Source organism: Rutilus rutilus, assembly GCF_951802725.1.
Source record: "Rutilus rutilus genome assembly, chromosome: 21".
NCBI lineage: Eukaryota > Metazoa > Chordata > Actinopteri > Cypriniformes > Leuciscidae > Rutilus > Rutilus rutilus.
Genome location: NC_140226.1, coordinates 17,621,843 through 17,629,371, shown reverse-complemented (window position 1 = coordinate 17,629,371; position 7,529 = coordinate 17,621,843). Strand labels below are relative to the sequence as shown.

Below are 7,529 nucleotides of genomic sequence, written 5' to 3'. Positions count from 1 at the left end.
ATATCTCAAATTGCATATTGATGAAGGCAATCATTTCTTTCCATAATTAACTTGTGTTACCCCAAAATGCCTGATTAACATGCCGAAAGTCCTGGTGTCTTCTACGGAGTACATGTATGAAATCAGTGCAGAAAATCATATTTTTTATTGTAACAGAAAGTCATAATCTGATTTAAAACCCCACAACGTTTTCCTGAGATGTTTATTTACGACAAATATTATCATATTTCCATAAGAGTGCTAAATTTGATAATTCAGTCAATGGCAGTCATTTTTAAAGACCATGGAGAGGGAGTTGTCATGGTGAAACCTCCAAACATTTGGTTTCTCTGAAAAGCCCTGAATGTGCTCTTTACAGGACATCCAGACTGTGTGTTGTCAGAGAAATGTCCACTACAGAGGAAAACAGTATATGCCTTATAGTTGTTTTGTGTGTGTCTGTCAGGATCTGTACACATCTGTTTTTTACAGTGTGTGGTACACACATGCACATACAAACATACAATCCTCCGTTTGACCACTTGGCGTCACTGTTTGACCGCTGTATTTAGTAGGCTAAGTAAATCAGATGTGCACCAGTGAGAGCGCTGTTTTATAAATCAGAGGAAATCGCTTACATTTTATTCGTCCTCTAGACATTCTTATGAGAGAAAGAAAAAAGTGTGATGTACAATAAATAAATGAACATGTTTTTCTAATGTACATGTATACCAGGCTACTTAGCACGTGTCTACGCTATCATACATTTTGGAATGTCTCAAAGTGAAAACAAAAAATGGCAATAAACTTTGTTTTTTATTCAACTCCTCAAAAGAGCTATTTAAAAACTCTCAAAAGGCCAATGAAGCATAACTAGGCTGTCTAATTACAGAGAAATAAAGGAGGCTTAGTCCCCAGGATAAAATCTCAATTCAAAAGCCAAATCCTCAGAGGTAGAGACTTTAATTAAAGAAGTGATTAGTGACAAATTATTAAGATGCATGTTTGAGCCGCCCTTATTGGCTGAAGAAACGAACACTTTTAAGTGGAATGGAGAGAGTCAAACTGATGATGGGTTGTTGTTGTCATTGTAATATGACCGTGAACGTGATTTCACCAAACGTGTTCCTACTTCCTACATCAACATCTTTGTTACTGCGGTCCAATCAACCAATCAGATTTGAGGGAAAAGTTTACAGTTTATGTCAAGTTAGGCTTACAAACAGGGTTAGGTGCTTCTGCATCTGTATTGTTTACCAATCATTCCCCTCTGATTTTAGAAATAACTTATGGATAGGGTTAGGAATTTTCGGACAGGAATGTTGCTCCACTTCCAGAAAAATATTTGGCACAGATTGCACCGACTGGCCAATCAGAATCAGGCATTAGTTGTGTTATTTTAGTTTTAGTTATTGAGATACTATTATAGTTTTTATTATGAAATACTTATTATAATTATATTTTTAATTTTTATTTTAGTGAAATTTAAAAAAGAACCTTGTGCTTTTTGTTTATTTTTAAATATTTCTATATATTTTTTGTTAATTTTAATTCTGTTTTAGTTTTAGTTATTTTAGTACATTAAGATAAACTAAATAAATATGAGGTATCTTTCTTTGCCTATAGCTGAAATTTTACTTCAGGTTTTAGTGAACACACTAACACACATTATCTCCTCCACCATGTTTTTTGTCTGTTAATACACTACAGTCTGTAGTCTGACGTCTGTGAGAGAGACTGAAACACAGGAACACGTACTCAGCAGGAGTCTTCAGGGAGGAAGATGAGCCTTGTGTATTTTGTGTCCCGTGTGAGAGATAGAGATGTGTGTATGTTTACATGAGCTTGTTTTTGAGAGAAAGGTGTTCTGAAAAGAAAGAGGTCATGATGAAGGGGGTTTAGAGTGGGGTACTGACCTAGAGATATGGGCAAATGCTACAAATAGTTTATAGGACACTGAGATTTTGGGGCAAGGGAGGGCTGTTGTGTGTTTGAGCGATTTTATTTGAATGCGTGATGTGTCAAATGTAGGGCGAATGCAGGACCAAAGAGGATTCCCTCACCTAGATTTCACACGACCTTCATGTGTGGAAAAACTACAGCAATTAATGAGTACATTTGAAAACTGCTTAGGTCAAAACATTTACATTAAGCTGATGACCGTATAGTCCTACACTGTCGGCTTAATAACCATAATCGAAAATTGAATGTAAACACACTTAATGTCGCATAATTAGTTTTTTGACCGAAAGTACTAATTCATACATATCTACATTTAAATAATGCTGTAAAACTATCATAATATTCTGTATTGAATATTGTCCATTTTCTCTCTCCCTGCGCTGAATAGACTCTCTGACATTAGCATTCCTACCCAGGCTTGGTTGCCATGGTGAAAGCATGTGGTTTCCATGGCGTTGCCATGGGGATTTCCTCCCTGAACATTTCTTCAGCAATCATACACGTGTCTTTTCATGATTTATTCCTTTTCTCTCTCTCTCTCTCTCAATCACTCAGTCTTTTTTTGTCTTTCCCTGAGATTGTCGGTCTCCATGAGGATCCTGCAGTTGGTGTAACTGTGTAATAAAGGGTAGTTGATGAGTCTTGATTCCCTTCAGATGAGGATGAAGGTTTTCTCAGGGTGCCCTTGAGCAAGCGTGACCACATTGCTTTTCTCATCTCACATATACAGACACACAGATTTGCTCAAACGAGTGCACCTTGAGCAGAAATGATCAGCTAACGGGCATATAATATCACCCACTCACCCGGCCGCCCCCATGCGCACATTATATGAGTTTCTTGTGCTTGTATTTATCAGGAGGCTCCTGAGGAAAACATGCTGTAGTGCTAACAAGACTCATTATGACAGCAGTCTTATTAAATGGCCTCTGGGTGAAACAACATGTGAGATCCTGTTATGTGATCTCTCTACCGCTATTTTTTAAGCTAAAAAAATATTCAGAAATATTTTATGGCCTTCAATAGCTGATATTGGTTATTATTTCATTTAAATAAGACTAAGTATAATTTTTAATATGACATTTTAATTATGTGTAAAATAAATGATAATGATTAGCCATAACTGACTAGCATGCTGCTTTTTTCCTACAGATGTTTTATTTGGTAATGAGACAGAAATATTTGCAGGTAATGAGAGTATTCATATATACGAATGATCACAATTACATACAGGATTATTAATTTCATCCCGTTTAGGCATTTGGTAGATGCTTTTTTATTTTTTTTTGCATTCAATGTACATACATTTGATCAGTTCAGGCATTCCTTTTTATATCATTACATATCAATGTAATATGATTTCTGAATAATATTCTGGTCATTTTCTGTATTTATATATGAGAATTGCATGATTCATTCCTTGCAAATTTTTTTACATTTTTTTTTACATTCTTTCTTGATGTAACCATAAAACAAAATGTGTGTAAGGTTTATGCTTCAAACAAAAATCTTTGGTCAAATTCCAATTCAAGACATAGCCTTACCATAGCAGATTTAGCCTATATGGCAATCTGAAAGACATTAGGCAGTAATGTACTGGTAATTTCCAGCCTTATCATTAATTTGTCCTTTATTTTGTGTGTGTGTGATCTGTAAAAGCTCTTCACAGCAGGTGTTCTTAATATTACTGTGAAGTGGACAAAAATAAACCTGTGTACCTCCGCCAAACATTTATTTCTACACTGTAAACCCGGATTTCATATCTAATCAAACATTTAAAGTATAATGTACTTAGATGACTCAAATCGATTAAGTTTTGATTGCATTACTAGAAAATGTAAGTATGTTTAACTAATTTGTAGACCTAGTTGAGTCTGTGAATAACTTTAAGTGAAATAGCTTAAAATTCCCAAGTTTTAGTCATGCAATGCACGATGGGAACGTGAAAGCCGTCACTTTGCCGCCGTGCTTTTTGCTGAGAAGACGTCACTTTCCTGCCGCGCACCGGACAGTCCAGTTGCTACTAAAACTCGCCAGAGACGGTAAGTAGCTTTGGTCTCGCCCTCCTGCTGTCAATTTAATGTGTTTGTGTGTGGATATAAGGGGATGTTGGTGAGTAGTGGGACGCTATAACTTTAACTAACGTTAGGTCGGCAGCCATTTTCACCTGCTATCTAACGTTACAGTTTGAAAATTTTTTTCACTTGGTGCGCTGTTTGTGAGAAGTCCAAGTGAAGCAGTTTGACATCGATGGACATTATCATTGTCAATCTTTCTCGCTTGATGCGCTGTTTGTGAACTTGGAAAACTGTCGTTTTAACCAGTTCAACGGGACATTTTTCACCTGTTGCGTCTTGGCGGACGCCACCCCGCTTTGAACTGCCTCTCGGCGCTGCGGACGAAAACCACGCGCATTCATGGCGGGGAAGGGAGCGCAACCACGTTGTAACATGGGGCTTTTGTGAGCAGTGTAAAACCGTTGTTGCAAAACTTTTTTCACCTGTAACTTTAGCGTCTTGGTGACACCGCCCGATCCACGCTGAACGAGGGACACGCACTCGGTAGGAAGAGGAATGTTAGCGACCACATTTGATTGTTTTTTTTTTTCATAGTATTAAATGTGAATGACAACTTTCACCATTCATTTTATTATTGTCTTATGCATGACATAGGCTCCGCTTTAGTGATTATTTTACCTTCAAGCACTTAAGAGAAAGTGAATTGCAACCGGGTTATGCAAACTGAGTATATTAGCAATACACCACTAATAATGACATTATGGCTTTAATGTTAGCTTATTTGAAAATAGTCCTACAGGTATATTGTTGCAATAGACTACTGTAGCTTGTATAAGTTCCCTTGTCTCTTATTTTCTTTGTTTTATTGTGTTGCAGGTCATGGGAAGAGGTTCTTTTGAACCCAATATCCTGAAATTAGCAACAAACTGAATACCAATCTCTGAAAAATATGCTTTAGAAGTGTAAGTATTGCCCTATTAAGCTCTACAATAAAATACAATTTTACCCATATTAAATAGTTAAAAAATCTGAATCAATCCGTGGCGGTCAGCGTTGATATTGTGGCGGGCCACCACAAATTAATGAATGTATGGGAAACCCTGATGTGAGTATCCTTAGCAAGATATGTTTTAACTCTTGTGTCCACTATCTTGCAGACCACTGAGCCAACAGACATCAGGTGCCTATGTTTTCGGGGACTGCCAGTCAACTTGGCGGATGATTCTTCTGCCTTCTTCAAGACATGCTCTGTAAGTTAATTTGTTTTTGTAAATGTTGCAGGTGCATGCTCCTTTTGTCTCATTTTTAGCTGTTAATGAACACTGCCATTCATTTTCAGAATAATTTGATCAGCATCAGTGTCTCCATTAAGTCTCTATTTTATGGCCAAACAAAGATAGTTTACCCACTTTCAGTCCCAGTCCTATTGAAAAAGTAGAAAATTGCTCCCAATAACTAAGGTTGTATGAATCCTTTTACAATTGCCCAATTAGTTTTTTGACTTTACTGTCACCAGTTGGAACTTGTGAAATTGTTTTTGGGTCTAAAACTCAAATGGGGATTTCTGATTGCACTTGTTAGATTCTGGTTGCTCCAGTCATCAAATATCTTATTGTGTATGTTACTTTCAACTGGTAAAGTAAAAAAAAAAAATTAAGGTGAAAGGTACTGAGAGTCATAAAAAAAAATGTTTCAGCACAACTGTGACTAAAATTGGGTAAACTCCATATTTTGGGCAAAGTGTTGCAACCTGTACAGATCTGAATATGGCATTTGATAAAAATTCAAGACTGGTATCGTCCTTTTAATATAAATTACTTTCAGTGTGGTTTATATTGTACAATGCTTTTCATTAAACAGTCACATGTTATTTTTGGTGGACAAAACACCATTGTCTAACTGGCATGTTTATGTTCTCTCCTCGTCAAAACGTTTCTTTCACTGTTAGGATGTAACTGACAAGGACTCGTACATTGAAACTCCAGTGGGAATTCTCTGCCTTGGTCAAGAAAATACCCAGCTCAACCCATCCAGAGTAGGGATCATCTTGGAAGGGTCTGTGGTAATGGATGAACTGGCCAACCTGCCTCAGGCCTTCTGTGTCCTTTTCGGACTGATCTATGCCCTGCACCTGCCCCGCATTTGTTGTGATGATGTACACATGCTTGAGCACAATCAGTGTTTTTGTTGGCATGATGGTGCTTTGTTTTATGCAATGTTCAGGGCATGAATGACACATTTTGCCACTGTTTCAGGCTTATGATTCAAGGTTGTTAAAGCAGGGGACAACAACCTGTAAGTTAATGCTGTTTTCAAATAAAACGGTAAAAAAATTACTTTTGTATTGCGTATTTGTCTTAATTTAAATGTTCTAGTTTAGCACATTCAAATAATAGAAAGGTTTAGTTACTTTAACTTAAAATAGTAAGTGGAGTTCAGGTGACAATACAATTAATATTACAAGAGATTGTAAGTGAAATCAACTTGGCATTCAGTGTTTTGAACTTAAAATAATAAGTCCACCCTTTCATGCATTTAAGTTAAATGCACTCAAGTTTTCATAACCAATTACTTAAAAAATTTAAGGCAACCGGTTTCCTCAAATTTTTTAAGTTAATTCAACTTATCCGGGCTTACAGTGTACTGAGGGAACCCTGACATTCCTGAAACGAATTCATCAGTCTGTAAATCAGTTTTATCTTTCCTCAGCTTTTCTTTGCCAGACGGTTTCTGTCACAAGGTAAAAGTGTTCACATCTGATCATTGGACAACCCTATGAGTTGGTGTATATTTGTGTATTCAGTGTGTGCATGAGCATGTTGTTTGTGGTTTGGAGTATATTTGAAGGCTCTGACCATGCCAGATCGACGGAAGTCCTTTTAACACTTCTATCAACACATACTTTATCTCCTCCTCTCTTTCTGTCTCAGTTTGTCCATTTGACCTCTAATAAAGGTCACTTCCTCTTCAGTAATCTCGTAGCATGCAGTGTATGTGGGCTCAGGTTTTGTTTGCGTGCATGAGTGTTTCCCTGCTGAGTGTGTACAAGCATGCATTTGGAAAGAGTGTGTGAGAGAGTCAACAGTGAGGACATAGATTTAAATATAAAAAGGCAGGCTGATTTACATGTGAAATATACGTTTTCTGAGTCTATAGGCCTATGTCTATAGGATATTAAAAAGAAAAGAGTTATTTTAAATTCACAATATGACTGTTTTTACTGTATTTTTGATCAAATAAATGCAGCCTTGGTGAGCATAAGAGACTTATTTCAAAAATATTAAGAAATCTTACCGGCTCCAAACTTTTGAACGATATTATCCTTATTAATTTTCCATTTTTTATAAACAATTAAAGAAACAATAAAAAAGATGGTTTGCTTTTTTAAGTGAATTGAGATTTTTTTCCTCTATATTTGATGTCTATCTTCTGTTTTTCTTTCCTTGCCTCCAGCTAAACATTTGTCTGTGTGTGGGTCTTAACCCCGCTCTACTCTCTGACCAAACACATTTGGCACACATTAATCAGGCTAGCTTTAGCTGACTCTCTCTCTCTCTCTCTCTCTGACAA

At 36.7% G+C, this 7,529-nt stretch overlaps 1 long non-coding RNA gene across 1 annotated transcript; it reads left to right on the top strand.

The window, feature by feature from the left end:
- Positions 1–4,070: 4,070 nt before the first annotated feature.
- On the top strand, positions 4,071–6,285 carry LOC311281238. Its single transcript, XR_014625783.1, has 4 exons — positions 4,071–4,502; positions 4,836–4,921; positions 5,117–5,209; positions 5,908–6,285. It is a non-coding gene; the product is annotated as an uncharacterized lncRNA (long non-coding RNA).
- Positions 6,286–7,529: the final 1,244 nt, after the last annotated feature.